Below are 17,285 nucleotides of genomic sequence, written 5' to 3' on the forward strand. Positions count from 1 at the left end.
GAACTCTTTGTATATTTTGAAGATTAATACTTTGTCCACTGCTTCATTTGCAGATATTTTCTTGCATTCTGAGGACTGTCTTTTCATTTTGTTTATGGTCTCCTTTACTGTGCAAAAAGCTTTTATGTTTAGTTAGGTCCAATTTGTTTACTTTTGTATTTTATTTTCATTACTCTAAAAAAGTTTTCAAATCACTTATCTGGTTGATTTCCATGTTTAACAGAGGAAAGTGAGACTTGGAAAGTTTAACCAATGGGCTCCCAAACTTGCATCTTATCAGAGAAAGAGCCCATGTCTCCCAAACGTGAGTTCAACCTGCTTTCCACCACCCAGTATCCTACAGAAATCCAGTGCACATGTGTTATACTGTGCCCCTCAGAGCCCAGGCTGCCGTCTTGCAGGTGCTCTGGGCTGATCCACCTAACTCCCATCTATATTGCAACAGCACTGACTGCTGAAATTTGCTCTTGGTCCAACCCTTGTTTGCAAGTGCCTGACACATGCTCTGTCCTGCATTCTTTGAAGGCCTCCTCCAACACTGGGTTTCAACACTGTCCCCACGTGTTGTTTAGAACAAGAGTAGCTAAAATATTTTATGAATATAATTGAACTTGGAAGCACAACTGGGCAACCTGCTTTATCCAACAGATATTTTTGATGACTCACATGTGCCAAAATCATTTTGAACACTAAGGATACACTAGTAAACAAACAGATAAAAAAATCCCTGATGTCATTGAACTTATAGGCAATAAAAGCCAATACAATGAATCGAGCAGGGAAGAAGGGATGGGAAATATTGAGAAGGTACATCGTTGTTTCACGTAAGATGGTCAGGACATCAAGAGGAAAATATTGGGGTCAAGATCTAAGGGAAGTAAGGAAGCAAAGCACACAGATATTTGGGGGAAAGTGGCCCAGGGGAAGGGAACAGAAGTTCTGTAGTACTGGGAAGTAGTTGAGTGTTCTGAATGTTTGAGCAACAACCAGGAAGCCAGCATGCGTGGAGTGAAGTGAGCAGAATGAATGAGGAGGAGAACAATAGGAGGTGATGGAAGAGAGGCGAGGAGGTAAGGGTGGGAGCCATGGCATTGAAGTCCAGTTTGTAAAGACATTGACTTTTGGTCTGCTTATTTATTATGAAAAGTACTCATATTTACTTGTAACAGATTTATTTGTCTCTGGTGAAGGTAATGGAATAATATAGCTTATCTTTTATTTGATACTTATCCATAAGTATAATAATCTAAGAGATGCTGTGATTTCTTAACTTTTATGCATCTACAGCAATTTTTTTTTAAATCTAAAGCTGTTGTAGAGATATAAAATTAATATGAACCCTACCAGGTAGCTTTGTCAAACAATCCTTATTATGTTACCTATATTAATAAAAGATATAATTAGAGTCTTTCCTATTTCATGTTATAAAATGCCTTCTCATTGTGATTTTTGTCTGTCTCTAAAACTCTGGACTCTTTCTCAAAATCCTAGGTCCATGTTCACTTTCCTTCTTGGCCTTCTTCATTGATCTTTGCAATTTCCAGCAAATTAGAATGGACATTCACCCATAGAACTAAATTCTCCATGGGAGAGTAGTATCAGTACATGATCTGCACCAGCATGTCTCTGTTCGTTTATAGTTTGGAGAAGAGCATGCATCTGGAGTTTGAACTGTGTACTTTCTAACTTCGTTGCATTAACTAACACAAGGGGAGATTTCAGTTCAAGGAAGATCATGTCAAGAAAATATTTACAGGGAAAGGGAAGTTGTAGGGAAAGACTTACAGGGAAAGGAAAAGATGTGTTCATGTTACTACCTGATGGATAACAACATGTTCCTCTCCAATAAGGAAACTGACATTTTCAAGTTAGGAGCATTGGTTTTCAGGATTGCTGTTATTAAGAGAGAAGACTTGTATATGTGTATGAGAGAATTTCTTGATTTTAATCTTGTCTTGATTTCACTGTTGTTACGAGTGACTTTATGATTCATGCTTACAGATTAAAAGATCAACTAGTCCCAGAAGATGATTCATTCTATAAACAAAATTGGTTTGTATGTCTCAAATAGTTCAGTTCAGTCCAGTTCAGTTGCTCAGTCGTGTCTGACTCTTTGCGACCCCATGAATCGCAGCACGCCAGGCCTCCCTGTCCATCACTGTCTCCCGGAGTTTATTCAAACTCATGTCCATCGAGTCGGTGATGCCATCCAGCCATCTCATTCTCTGTCGTCCCCTTCTCCTCCTGCCCCCAATCCCTCCCAGCATCAAGGTCTTTTCCAATGAGTCAACTCTTCGCATGAGGTGGCCAAAGTATTGGAGTTTCAGCTTCAGCATCAGTCCTTCCAATGAACACGCCGGACTGCTTTCCTTCAGGATGGACTGGTTGGATCTCCTTGTAGTCCAAGGGACTCTCAAGAGTCTTCTCCAACACCACAGTTAGTTAGGCTCAAAAGCCACTGCCTCATTTTGAGACCGTTTTGTTGGGTGTCCAAGAAAGCAACAGAACTAAATATTAATTTTGTGTTATATTGAGTCTGATTCTTAACCTAGCTTGCATTCTGGGTAACTCTGTGACCTCAGTTCTTGTTAAAGGTTGGTATTAGACACTGAGAAAGATAATATCCTTAGCCTGGATGGATTTTCTCTGAACTTAACTAATTATCTTCCAGTGACTGTCAGCTTTTACCATTAACCTCTTGGGTGAGTATCTATATTTCTGCTCATTTAACTCATAACAAGAAAAAGAACTTTGACTGACTGAGTGCTTACTATGCATTTGGTGCTTTGCACCTATAATTTTTTTAATAAAGGAAATTTAATAATCATATTTTATGGAAAAGAAAACAAGGCTTAGATATTTTAGCAACTTGCTCAAAGTCATATAGCATCAGTGGTTGGATCAAGATTTGAACCCAGTTCTGTTTGATTTCAAAGTCCAAGCTTTGGTGCAAGATTGCTATGTACAAGGCAGATGCTTAGTAAATGAAAAATTTCCCAAGATATTTGTTAAATTGTCCAGTTCATCATTAGAGATGAGCAGTGAGGATACATTTTGTCAGTTTGTTTAATACCAACAAAACCCAAAAAATGTCTCAATGGTGTATCTGTTGATTTGAAATAGAACATGATAAATGAACCAAAGAATTTAGTAAGCTACATTTGTAACCATAAATAAAAGGAAAGTGAAGTTTATATTCAGTCTGGTCAAAGTTAAGGGGCTCTTGTTATGAATTAAGAGCCCTTCTATTTTTCTTTCTCTATTGACCATTACATCTCATATAGTCTGGTTAGAAAGAAAGTTATAGAATGGAAGACTAAAATGGGAAGTTAACGAAACACAGCTTTGAGTTGACTAGTGGAATATTCTGTACCTGAGCCTGTACTTGGTTTTCAAGCAAAGGTAGATGGCATGTCACTGAAATGTTAGGGATACAGTTTGTTCTTTTCCATCCTATTTCTCTAGGGCAATCCCTTTTAGAGTTGACTTTCACTGAGGATATATAAAGATAATTGTTTTCTGCAGTCAAAGGAATAGTTTCTGTTCTTTTACCCAGCTCCTACCTCAAAAACCACAAAGGTCTAGGTCCCATTCCCCAGAGAGTCTAATTCTTTAAGTGTGTAACATAGAAAGTCTCTACCAGTGATTTGGATAATTGACAAGAACCAGTGCCTAAGAAAGTCAGCTCCAGATTTTTTTATCCCTGCCTCTGAGATAAGAAACTTAACCTGGATTACCCAGGTGGGTTCTAAGGGAATTTTTAAGATTCTTCAAAAATATATGTTTTTCTTCTTCCCATTATTCCCAAGCCCTGTGTGTTCACCATGGACAAGTCTCCATACAGTCCTCCCCAGAGTTGAACAGGATGGGGATAAATTATAAACAGTCTCTATATCCAGAACTTCTCTTCTCTTAGCCAGTGTTTCAGGAATACTTGAGTCCTAGAGAATCCCTTTCATCCATGTATCAGATATAGAGGAAGTACTTTCAAACACGAGCCCAGGGACTTTGAGTGTGTGTTGGTTTGCCAGGGCTGGGGTAACAAATTACCACAATCCTGGTGGCCTAAAACAAAAGAGACCTGTTTTCTCAGTTCTGAAAGCCAGAAGTCTGAAATTGGGATGCTGTCAGGCCACATTCTCTACAGAATCCTTGGGAAAGAACCCAGTCCTGCTTCCTTTAGCTTCTGGGAGATGCTCTGCATTTTTTGGTTTGTGGTTGTATCACTCCAGTCCCTCCTCCTCTTGTTGCCTCTCCTGTGTTTGTATTTAACTCTATTCTGTGCCTTTCTTGGGCTTCCAAGGTGTCTCAGTGGGTGAAGTACCTGCCTGCAATATAGGAGATGTGGGTTCGATCCCTGGGTCAGGAAGATCCCCTGGAGGAGGGCATGGCAACTCACTCCAGTATTTTCCTTGTAGAATCCTATTGGACAGAGGGGCCTGGTGGGCTACAGGCGGTCACAGAGTTGGATGTAACTGAACAAGCACACAACACACTGTGTCTCTCTTATAAGGATAATTGTGCTGGCATTTTGGATCCACCTGGGTAATCGAAAATAAGTTTCTTATCTCAAGAACTTCAGTGTAATCACATCGTTTACCATTTAAGGTAACATTCACTTTTTTGTCACATAATATTCATAGCTTTCAGAGACCAGAAAGTGAATCTATTTTAAAGAAGTCATTGTTTTTTCAGCCTACCGTAGTCACTCTTATGGTCAGATGTTCTACCCAGAGAGTTTGGATGACTATATTTCTCTTCAAATTTCTGTATAAGTCAAATTAACCATATTTCATAAATAGTAAAAACTTGGATTGATTCTAGGATGTTAAATAATATGGAAAGAAATAAAATTGAGTTTATTTACATTTTCACTGAATTCACAGTATTTTTTCACTTATATTGCATATAATTGCATTAATACATCATTCATTCATTTAAAAAAACAGGTATAGAGCATCAAAAAAGTGACAGATTTTATTTTCTTGAGCTCCAAAATCACTGCTGACAGTGACTGCAGCCATGAAATTAAAAGATGCTTGCTCCTTGGAAGGAAAGCTATGACAAACCTAGACAGCATATTGAAAAGCAGAGACATAACTTTGCTGACAAAGTTCCGTATAATCAAGACTATGGTTTTTCCAGTAGTCATGTATGAATGTGAGAGTTGGACCATAAAGAAGGCTGAGTACTGAAGAACTGATGTTTTTGTATTGTGGTGCTGGAGAAGACTCTTGAGAGTCCCTTGGACTGCAAGGAGATCAAACCCGTCAATCTTAAAGGAAATCAACCCTGAATATACATTGGAAGGACTGATGCTGAAGTTGAAGCTCCAGTACTTTGGCCACCTGATGTGAAGAGCCAACTCATTTGAAAAGACCTTGATGCTACGGAAATTTAAAAGGCAAGAGGCAAAGAAAGGGTGGCAGAGGTTGAGACGGTTAGATAGCATCACTGACTCCATGGATGTGAATTTGAGCAAGTCTGCACTATCTGAGAGACAGTGAAGGACAGGAAGCCTGGCGTGCTGTAGTCCATGGGATCACAAAGAGTCGGACAGGACTTAGGGAGTGAACAACAGTAACATAGAGCATTAGCTGTGCTCTTTAGACATAATGTTTGGCCCTGGGACACAAAAATAAGTAAGGTATGATTCCTTCTATTGAGCAGCCGGTAATCTAGACAAGAAGATATTTGTGTCATCATTTCATTCAATGTCTGAGTTTTATTATACTCCTTTAGCTAGGCTATGGATTCACTCTTTTAACCTATATTGCCACTCTTTTAGTTTGGTATTGTTTCTTATCTTAGAGAAAAGTGAACCTAAAGAAAATATGAGTTTAAGACTATACACATAGTAGGAGATAGAGCTTAGATTTAAATTATGGCAGTCTGATTCCAGAACTCAATTATCAAACACTGCATATACTACATTGATTATTTGACAGAATATCCTATAATGGAATTTTAAAGACTGAGCATTCTCCTTTTCTAAGTGGTGTTCAATTATTGTCTTCTAGGTATACTCAAACTTTTCCATGTGGCTTTGTCTTTCCTGGTGCTTGCCTTTTGGATGTTACAGTATGTGAAGGTTCTCTTGTGACTTGGATTACATGGGTTTGCCCTAAGACAAACAAGAGTTTGGAGGCATGACATCCTATTAGAAACACCTCTCTGAATCTCCCTTTAGCTTATATGTGAAAATTGATTATTGGCGATGGTGAGAAATTATTCTTTTGTAAAGTAAGAGAGTTAGATAGACTTAGTGACTAAACAACAACAAAGTACCCAACAGATTTACCAATGATAGGGAAACTCCTGCATACTTGGTAATAACACATGGATTTTCATATATTAACAACTTGTTCTGCAACTTTTGTGAGAACATATAAGAGTGGTATTACTTGGCATCTAAGAAGCTGTCTCTTTAATTCTCATTTTCACAATCTTGACCAATCTGCCTAAACAATCACTAGATTTTCTTTAAGGAACTGATATCATGAGAGGTCTCTTCTTCTGCAAGAATATTCTTTATAGCTCTTTCTAGTTACCAAAAGACTGACGCACTGTAATAGGTATTCAGTAACCTTTGAAAAATTCATGTCTAATTGCACTGATTGTTTACCAGTTTTAGCAAGTATCAGATGATGAAAGAAAAGGTGGTGGATTTGGTACAAAGAAATTTCCCAGTATAACTCCAAATGGACCAATAATGACATCAAGAGTAGAGTGTAAGTAACCAAAAAAAAAAAAAGGTTCAATGGTGTTGCTCAGTCATGTTGGACTCTTTGCAGCCCTTTGCTCTGTAGCCCACCAGACTCCTCTGTCCGTGGAACTTTTCAGGCAAGAATAGTGGAGTGGGTTGCCATTTCCTCCTCCAAGGTATCTTCCCGAACCAAGGCTTGAACCCTTGTCTCCTGTATCTACTGCATTTTGGGTGAATTCTTTACCACTGAGCCATCAGGAAAGCCAGAGACTTTTAACTATCACTATGGTTTTTGCTCAAGCCTGGGCCAAGGATGCATTTAGGAGGGACATGTTCAGTGGTAATCCACCATGCCTAACACATTCCAGCCTCTAGTGACAGCTTTCACATTGGAAACATCCATTTGGATGGTGCTATGATGGTGATTTTTTGTTTTCTCAGCTGTTTCTGTCCGATATTGTTATGTTCAGGGTAACAATAGTTTGTGGATCTTAATAAAAATGTCGAAGAACTAACATCTGTGCAGTGTGGTTAATCATCAAGGAATACAGGGTGTTGCTTTTACCTCACAAACTTTAATCATAATTGGAAGAAGTAAATAACTCAGTTAGTACTCCCTTCTTCAAATTATATTTTCAGATTTTCCAGTCTCTGCTTCTCTCAAAGAGCTTTCAACACCCTGCTTAATGTGGTCTGGAAGGGAGGGCTGGCTGGAATTCTAATTTTCTGCATTTGTGAAAACAGCTCTCTTTGGCTCTAGATACAGAAATGAAAGTATGATCTGGTACCATTAATACATATTACTGTGGTATAAGTAACTCTTCCACTAAGTTCTCACTGAATATTTTTCTAGAACAACATCTTCCCTCTTTCAAGAATAAAGTGGTTCTGGATATTGGAAATTTTACCTTGGAAAATACTGTTCCTCTATGTCCACAAGGAAACTTTCTCTCCAATCTCATGAAGAACCATACTGGGTGAACTTCTAATTTTCCTCTTCACCCTCATCATTCAATCAGAAATGGAAAACTTTTCCTCCGTTTCTTATTATCTGCAGTTTCCTTTCTATCTCTCTTTCTCTCACTCCTTACCCATCTCTCCCCTCACTCTCTTTCTCTCTCTGTCACACGTACACACACACACACACACACACACACACACACACCAGCTTGTTCTCTAGCAGCATCTGCCCTTTTCTTCTATTCCCAATTATCAAACAGAAACCACACTGGCATATTTAGATTCCTTCTCGATCTAAATCCTTCTGTCTAGAAGCCCATGACTGTCTCAGGCTTCTTTGACTGCAGCTGGGGTGTTAGTTGTGTTTGGGGTGGGAAATAGAACTCCTACTCTGCTTTCCAGATTAGCATTGTAAGAGAGCATGGTTCCTGCCACAGCTTTAGACAATTGATACTTAGACAATCCTCACTTAGATCCTTGGGTGTGTCCTTTCATAGTTGGAACCCATAGGGAATAAGGATTGAAAAATTAGGCTTCTGTAACCTCCGATCTGTAGGAAGCAGTATACTTGGAAGTGTCTGCCTAGAGAATGATTTGGGAGCTGTGTGTTAATCTGTCCTCAGAGTAGAAGGTTCTGATATGCTTTATAAGCAAAAATCAGCCAATCAATCAAAAGGATGTCCCTGAGTCTGTCATCCACATACCTATTCTTGGATAAGCACTTCTTTCTCAGCATAAAGCTTCACAGACTTGAAAAGAACCTTCCTTTTGGTTATTTTAAGGTGAAAATACGTAGTCTCTTGTTGATCAGAACTTATGCTTCCTCCTATTGTCAACTAAAACTGGGGCAATAATGAATTAGCAACCAAGTTGTTAACATATGTCTAAAACCCCCACATCTCTGTTTTCACTCTTGCTTTCTCTGTGCATCTCTGTGTTTGCCTTTGAAATGTAAATAGGAAAATTTCTTTCCCCAGAGTGGTTAGCTCTAAACCTTAGGAGATTTAATTTTCTTCTGCTGGTCAGATGTTTCTACTTTCATTTAGGTGTGGCTATCAACTGTCAGTTATTTTAACAGTCTTACGTAGTTTACTCTGACACTATCTTCATATCTTTTCAAGAGAAAAAAACATGATTTGAAGTTATGTTGTATAGTTGCTAAGTTGTGTCTGATTCTTGTGACCCCATGGACTGTAGCCTGCCAGGCTCCTCAGTCCATGAAACTTCCCAGGCAAGAATGCTGGAGTGGGTTGCCATTTCCTTTTCCAGTTGATCTTCTTGAACCTGGGATCAAACCTGTGTCTCCCACGTTGCAGGCAGACTCCTTACCACTGAGCCACCTGGGAAGCCTGACTTGAAGCTATAATCCAAGCATATTAGTAGGTTGTTTGGTTTATTTGCTACAAAGCCTCTCATATGGTTCAATTTCACTGCACACAATCAAAGCTCTTCTGAACAAATCTGGACAAGAAGCCAATGACTATGGTTTGTGGTCATCCATGATGGGGGTTGAAAATATGTGGTGGTCATATTTTGGTGAGCATTTGTTTTTCCATGTGGAAATGGACATGATTATCCTGTGTTATTTGTAGCTACAAGATCTTTCATCCATATTACTTCTCCATAATATGGCTTTAAATTACCTGCTAAGAATTGATTGGAACATTTTATATTCTCTTTCAGAATCATTGTTTTCAGTCTAGGACAACATTTATCCATGCCCTTTTTTACAATAATAGTAGCTATCATAGCAGTGGATATTGTTATGGGCAACTCTGATATATTATTGTTCAAAATATTTGCTTCACTACCCTGAAAGAATTTTACTGTAGAGCTCTTGTCTGGATGGGGATTTTGCTTTCTGTCCTTTTGAATTCATGCTGGCACAGGTTCTGGATAGTGAATTGTGAGTAATATGAATATGGATTTCTGAACAGAAGTTTTCCAAATCAGGTTGTAGTTACCAATCTCTTTCCCCCCAGAAATCCAAGATATAGGATCTCCTCTGTTTGCAAGAACAAGAGATAAAACTGTTACAAGCTGCTGACATCTTTTGGGTTGTTCGTTACTATAGAAAAAAGAAATATAGACCAAACTGACTAATAAAACCCCTTTGACTTAGCAGTTGCAACTCTGGGAATTTATTCTTAGCAATAACTTAAGTGAGGAAACATACAAGATTAGAGATATTTATTACATTGTTACAGGAATTTCAAAAAATTACAACAAAAAGTTAACAGTGATTTCATGAAATGACAGCACATCTATACAGTGGAAAACTAGGCAGTCATTAAAAATCGTTAGGGCATGTATTTACACATATGTACTTTTGTATAGTTATTTATGCATGTCTATATCTTTATCTGTTTAAAAGTGTCATGGCAGGATATCCAAAATATGGTGGTGGTGATTTATTCGCTAAGTCATGTCCAACTCTTGTGATCCTGGTGGAGTGTAGCCTGCCATGGAATCCCATGGACTGTATCATGCCATATATATCCCTGTCCATGGGATTCTCCAGGTGGGAATACTGGAGTGGGTTGCCATTTCCTTCTCCAGAGGATCTTCCCGACCCAGGAACTGAACCTGTGTCTCCTGCATCAAAAATATATTGATAAGTAAAAAATTATATAGCACAAAGATTTGATTTTAGCAAAATGATTTATTCATCAAAAGAATATGCACTGAGTATCAAAAAATTATTCTAGGGCTAGAGTCATTATAATAAACATTGAAGACAGACCAAAAAGAGAAGTCATACAGTTGTGCAGGAAAGTGTAGAATAAGAGAAATGCAGTGCTGTCAGCTTTATCTTCTGAATAACGTAGAGAAGGCACAGAAGGACCACGCTGTCAGTTGTCAGTGCTCTTTCTTCCTCTCATACTCACTGCCTTTGTAAATGCAAGCCACCGATGCAATTTAGACACAGTGCATCTTTGAGCATGCACCTAATGATCAATAAATTGAATGTTGAGTCTGAAATCACCTCCAGGGTAATGTATGACTTAAATAAGAGTGTATCAAAATAAACACCCCATGAAGGCTTTACTACCTGCAAAATAGAAAAGTTCTCTGTCTAGTTTCTTCTGTATTATTTGCTGTTTACTATTTATTCTTACTTATTTGTTGTATTCTCAAGTTCTAATTTTAGAATCACTGAAGTTACTCAAAACTCTTGTTGGATGAACTCCTGACCTGGCTTTTTTTTTTTTTTTTAATCTTCTCAAGCATGTACAGGATTTTGCCAAAAATTTCGTTCAGCTTCTCCATACGCTACAGAGAAACCCAAAGGAACTTTTTGGCCAACCCAATACTTCTGAATTCTATGACTTAATTTTTGATCTATATATCATGACATGGAGGGGATTCCCTCGTGGCTCAGAGGGTAGAGTCTGCCTGCAATGTGGAAGACCTGAGTTTAATCCCTGGGTTGGAAAGATCCCCTGGAGAAGAAAATGGCAACACACTCCAGTATTCTTGCCTGGAAAATCCCATGAGTGGAGGAGCCTGGTGGCCTACAGGGCTATAGTCCATAGGGTCACAAAGAGTCAGACACAACTGAGCTACTTCATTTTCACTTTCATTATGACCTGAGACAATATGGTTGGCTGAGTATAGTGCTTGCTCCCATGACTTGGCTTATCCTGGGGTCTGTTTGCCCTCAGTTGCTTCCTTCTCTGGCTCTCTTCTGTATCACAGGAAAGCTGACCCCTCCAAGCTGCAAGTCCCTGGTTCCCATGACAGCAAGCTTCTCACTGCGACTGGCTAAGAGGAGGCACCTGCAGATATCTGAAGGTGAACAAAGGAAAAAATCAGGGTGCTCCTTTCCCTCTATTTCTCCTGTGCAGTATTTTGCTATCTAGCTCGGGGACTCCAGCATCTTTTGCTCAAGTTTGCTGGGTTCCAGATTCCACAGAGTGACTCTGGCTCTAGGAGTCACGAAACATCATCTTCTCGAATTGAACCTGTAGCCTAGGAATGTTTGGTGGCCTCAGACAATTACCTGGGCAACCAATCTCCAGTCTTAAATACCCTCTGTTATGAATAATTAAATCAGTTTCTGTTTTTCTGTTTGCAAGGTGGTGCAAGTGGTAAAAAAAAAAAATCCACCTGCCAATGCAGAAGACATAAGAGAGGCAGGTTCGATCCCTGCTTTGGGGAGATCCCCTGGAGGAGGGCATGGCAACCCACTCCAGTGTTCCTGCCTGGAGAGTTCCATCGACAGAGAAGCCTTGTGGGCTACATTCACAGGGTTGCAAAGTGTTGTACACAACATAAGTGACTTAGTACAGCACAGCACATAAAACATTAGTCATTGTTTAGGTCAAAATATGGTTTGCTGTAATGATATGTAATGAGGGAAATGAGATATGATTTATAGTATTTTTTTTTAAAAATGCAAAGATGTTATCTGCAATAAATAGCAAAATTTAAGAAAACCCTTCTCAAGAGCTCAAAATGGATTTTTTTTGCTGGGTGGTTACAGTGAGGATGGGGATAGACTCTGCTTATGTGATTCTAAATGGGTAGAACTTCTCTATGTAAACAAATTTAAGCTTGCTTACTCTAAAGGTGCCATTTAGCTATGGACTTGATTTATTACACTTGAGATGGAGATGACCACTTTCCAGCGGTATGAAGGGCAATGCTATCTTAAAAAGGAAGAGAGAGAGATAGAGAAACCAGTTTATGCAAGTTCTCTGTTCTCTTTGTGTGGTCCATGCAGCTCTGTAAAGAGTTTCTCTCTGCTGAGCCTGATTCTGACTTGGCTGCCATCCTGGCCCTTGGTTCTCCCTTTCTCCAGGTGGAAAATGAGAACTCTAGTTCCAGACCATATACTCTACAACACATCTCTGTTTTTAGCCACACCTGCATGAGCTTTATTTCCACATTTCATTCCTGCAGTCCTTGAATTTCATATTGCAATGTTATGTTCTCTGAAAAAGAGGTGCATATTGGCAGCCTAGAGATGTGCCCTATCTCTGTACACTTATTTCCTGTGGTTATCTTTTCTTCAAAACTGTAATAATGTGAAGTAAAACACTCTTTACTTATGTTTGGAAAGACAGTATTGTATAATGGTTAAGAACTCAGGCATGTGGATTCTGATCCTTATTGTGCCAGTTAACCAGTTCTGGGAGCTCAAGCAAGTTCAAATCACCAAGTCTTCATTTTATCATCTGTAAAATAGAAATGAAAAGATTTACACTACCTAAAAGGCATTTGATGAGTGAATCAAATGTTTTATAAATAACTTACAGTAGTACCTGGAAAACGTGTGTGTGTGTGCTCGCTCATGTCCAACTCTGCGACCATGTGGACTGTAGCCTGCCAGGCTCCTCTGGCCATGGGATTTCCCAGGCAATAACACTGCATTGGGTTGCTATCTTCTCAACCCAGAAACCAAACCCGTGTCTCCTGCATATCCTGCATTGGCAGGCAGATTCTTTATCCACTGAGCGATCTGGGAGTCCCCCTGGGAAATGGGGATAGAGTAAATACTCAAGACTTGTAAGCTATGATGATGATGATAGTGATGGGGGTGCCTGTATAACAGAGTTTAATGAGAAGGCTGACTAATATTTTTAATATTAGTTATGCTCTGGTATATTTTAAGTTCTTTGCAGAGCTAGCATATATTTATGAGCATATTTCTATATATGAGTTTTTATGTATTTATCTTTTTTATAAAGTCCAAAGAATACTTGGGACTCAAAAAAAAAAAAAAAAAAAAGAGTTATGGCCAAATAAGGTTCTGTTTTCTTTTGTTTTTCTTAAGCAGGAATCTACTGAAGCACTTGGAAAACAATAAAGAGTCAGCGCAGTGCTACTTAAAATGTTCAAACTAACCTCGGGATGCAGCGCAGACATTCCCCTGTCTAGTTGCAGCATTCTTCTGGGCATAATAAAACACAGGACAACCACTTTGAGTCATGAAAATCCTCTTCTCTAAATGCCTCATAGTAAAATAGAAGAGAATGGGCACTTCCTTTCCAACTGAGGATATATTTTCCATCTTCTCCTAACGTGTGTGCTAAGTCACTTCAGTTGTGTCCAACTCTTTGTGACCCCATGGACTGTAGCCCTCCAGGCTCCTCTGTCCATGGGACTCTCCAGGCAAGAATATTGGAGTGGGTTGCCATGCCCTCCTCCAGGAGATCTTCCCAACCCAGGGACTGAATCTGTGTCTCTTATGTCTCTTGCATTGCCAGGAGGGTTCTTTACCACTAGTGCCACCTGGGAAACCCCAAAGTGAAAGTATGATTGTTAGTTGCTCAGTCATATCTAACTCTCTGTGATCCCATGGACTGTAGCCCATCAGGCTCCTCTATCCATGGAATTCTTTGGGCAAGAATACAGGAGTGGGTAGCATTCCCTTCTCCAGGGGAACTTCCAGACCCAGGGATTGAACCCATGTCTCCTGACTTGCAGGCAGATTCTTTATAATTTGAGCCACCAGGGAAGACCTTCTTAATCCTTCTCAAATTCTACCTGATTTGAACAATATCGCAACCATCAAAGATCGTACATTTGCTGAGTTCAATCTGACTTAACTTCATATATTCTGATATCTACTGACCTCTTTTCCTTGATTCTTTGACAATTTCATCCTTCTTTTCTTTATTTCCTGAACTCAAAACAATGTAGTTTCCTCAAGTTCTGTCCTCCATCTTCACCTGTCACTCCATGCTTTCCTTTTCCTAGGATAACCACGGGCTTCCTAGGGCTGGAAGCCGTGGTCTTCCAGGTGGTTCAGAGGGTAAAAAACCTGCCTGCTATGCAAGAGATGTGGGTTCAATCCCCAGGCCGGGGATCTCCCCTGGAGGAGGGTTTGGTAACCCACTCCAGTATTTTTACCAGGAGAATCCTGTGGACAAAGGGAGCCCGGCAGGCTACAGTCCAAGGGGTTGCAAAGAGTCAGACATGTCTGAAGTGACTGAGGAGACACACATACCGGATAGCCATACCCATAGTCACCTCTCCACTGACAACTCAAGCTTATATATTTTAACCCTAATTTCTGAGCCCGGACTCATATATTCAACCAATAACATTTATATCACTATACTTTCTAGGTATTTCAAAATGAACTTATCCCAAATAGTGCTTGTCATATTCACCCACTCTCAGTGGGGTTTTACTTCATTATTTCTTATCTGAGTGCCTTCCATAAGCTTTACAAATCAGAAACCTCTGTTTTTCTTTCTCTATAAACTTCATATCTAAATCATTGTTACATCTTACTGATGTTAATACTGAAAGTGAAAGTCGCTCAGTCGTGTCTGACTCTTTGCGACCCCATGGACTGTACAGTTCAGTTCATTTCAGTTGCTCAGTCATGTCTGACTCTTTGTGGCTCTATGGACTGCAGCATGCCAGGCTTCCCAGTCCATCACCAACTCTCAGAGCTTGCTCAAACTCATGTCCATCCAGTTGATGATGCCATCCAACCATCTCATTCTCTGTCATCCCCTTCTCTTCCCGCCCTCAGTTTTTCCCAGCATCAGGGTCTTTTCTAGTGAGTCAGTTCTTCGTATCAGGTGGCCAAAGTATTGGAATTTCAGCTTCAGCATCAGTCCTTCCAATGAATATTCAGGACTGATTTCCTTTAGGATGGACTGGTTGGATCTCCTTACAGTCCAAGGGACTCTCAAGAGTCTTCTCCAACACCACAGGTCAAAAGTATCAATTCTTTGGCACTCAGCTTTCTTTATAGTCCAACTCTCACATCCATATGTGACTACTGAAAAAACCATAGCTTTGACTAGACAGACTTTTGTCAGCAATGTCTCTGCTTTTTAATATGCTGTCTAGGTTGGCCATAGCTTTTCTTCCAAGGAGCAAACGTCTTTTAATTTCATGGCTGCAGCTGCTATCTGCAGTGATTTTGGAGCCCAAGAAAATAAAGTCTGTCACTGTTTCTGTTGTTTCCCCGTCTATTTGCCATGAAGTGATGGGACCAGATGCCATGATCTTAGTTTTCTGAATGTTGAGTTTTAAGACTGTACAATCCTTGGACTTCTCCTGGCCAGAAAACTGGAGTGGGTAGCCTTTCCTTTCTTCAGAGGATCTTCCCGACCCAGGAATCAAACTCAGGTCTCCTGTATTGCAGGTGGATTCTTTACCAGCTGAGCTGGTTGTTTATCAGATCTTCCCCTACTTGTTCTTGCCCTTTTTGGTCCAACTTTCTCATAAAAACCAAGCACTGTGTTGTTGTTGTTGTTGTTTTTTCAACTTTTTGTTTTGAAGTGATGATAGAGTCATAGGAGTTTACGGAGAAATGTACAAGGAAGTCCTATGTATCCTTCCCTTATCCTCTCTCAACCATAGCACCTTGCACAACTATAGTACAATATCAAAAACAAGACATTGACATTGGTATAATCCATAGAATTAATTCAAATATCACCAGTTCTGCACACACTTGTGTGTGTGTAGCTCTATACAATTTTAACACAGGTGTGAGCTTTGTGTAACCACCACCACAATCAAAATACTAAGTGGCACCATCATAAGACTCCCTCTTGTTACCCCTTTAAACCATACACATCCCCTCCCCTGTATCGAATCCCTAGGAACAACTAATGTGTTCTTCACAGAACACTGCTGGCCCCTTGATCTTGGAGTTATAGCTTCCAGCACTATGAGAAACAAATGTCTGTTGTTTAAGCCACTCAACTCAGCCCTGCTGGTTTCATCTCCAGGTATAGATGATACTTCCCTGGGCCATCTGGTGTCACTGGGCCAACTTCTGGAAGGGGATAGGAGAGCAGAAGCCATGGGGCCTGGCCCTCCTTTGATCCTGAGTGGAGGGCAGGGAGACAGAGGCCACTGTGGGTGCTGCTCCTGCCAAGGACAGGACTGCCCCTGGAAGCTGGGTGTGCCTTAAGGATAGGGTGGTTGGGGCTTCTCGCTCTTGGTGCCAGTGGATCAGACCAGTGCCAGGTCCAAGTGGTGGAACAAGGGCCATGACTCTTCACTGTGTCTGTTGTGCTTTCCTTTCCCCGGTCCTTGGACAGAAAGGACAAGCTTTTCTTTTGTGTTGTTTTTGTTTGGCTAATGCCTGCAGTGGTTCTGGGCTTTAGATCTCTCCTGTGTCTGGTCTAAGAGCATATGGGAGATAAAAAGAAAACCTAGGAAATTTCACTACATAGCCAGTCCTTGTGTCCTCAGGGTTTGTTCTTCCTCCCTAGCCAATGTTGTTGACATTCATTCAGCTTACTTTTAGAGCTCCTTCATCACAGTCTCTGGGCTTCCCTGGTGGCTCAGAGGGTAAAGCATCTGCCTACAATGTGGGAGACCTGGGTTCGATCCCTGGGTCGGGAAGATCCCCTGGAGAAGGAAAGGGCAACCCACTCCAGTACTCTTGCCTGAAAAATCCCATGGACAGAGAAGCCTGGTAGACTACAGCCCATGGGGTCGCAAAGAGTCGGACACGACTGAGCAACTTCACTTTCACTTTCATCATAGTCTAATGCACTTTTTCCTGAGTGTTTTGTTTTACTTATAGAGGAGCACAGAAGAAATTATTCTATACCATCTTTCCCTAGAACAGGAGCCAAAATAATCTTTTAAGGAAGAAAATGTACTCAGATTCCTTTACCAGTTACTAGTGTCA

This window comes from Cervus canadensis, chromosome 16 (assembly GCF_019320065.1).
Source record: "Cervus canadensis isolate Bull #8, Minnesota chromosome 16, ASM1932006v1, whole genome shotgun sequence".
NCBI classification, from domain to species: domain Eukaryota; kingdom Metazoa; phylum Chordata; class Mammalia; order Artiodactyla; family Cervidae; genus Cervus; species Cervus canadensis.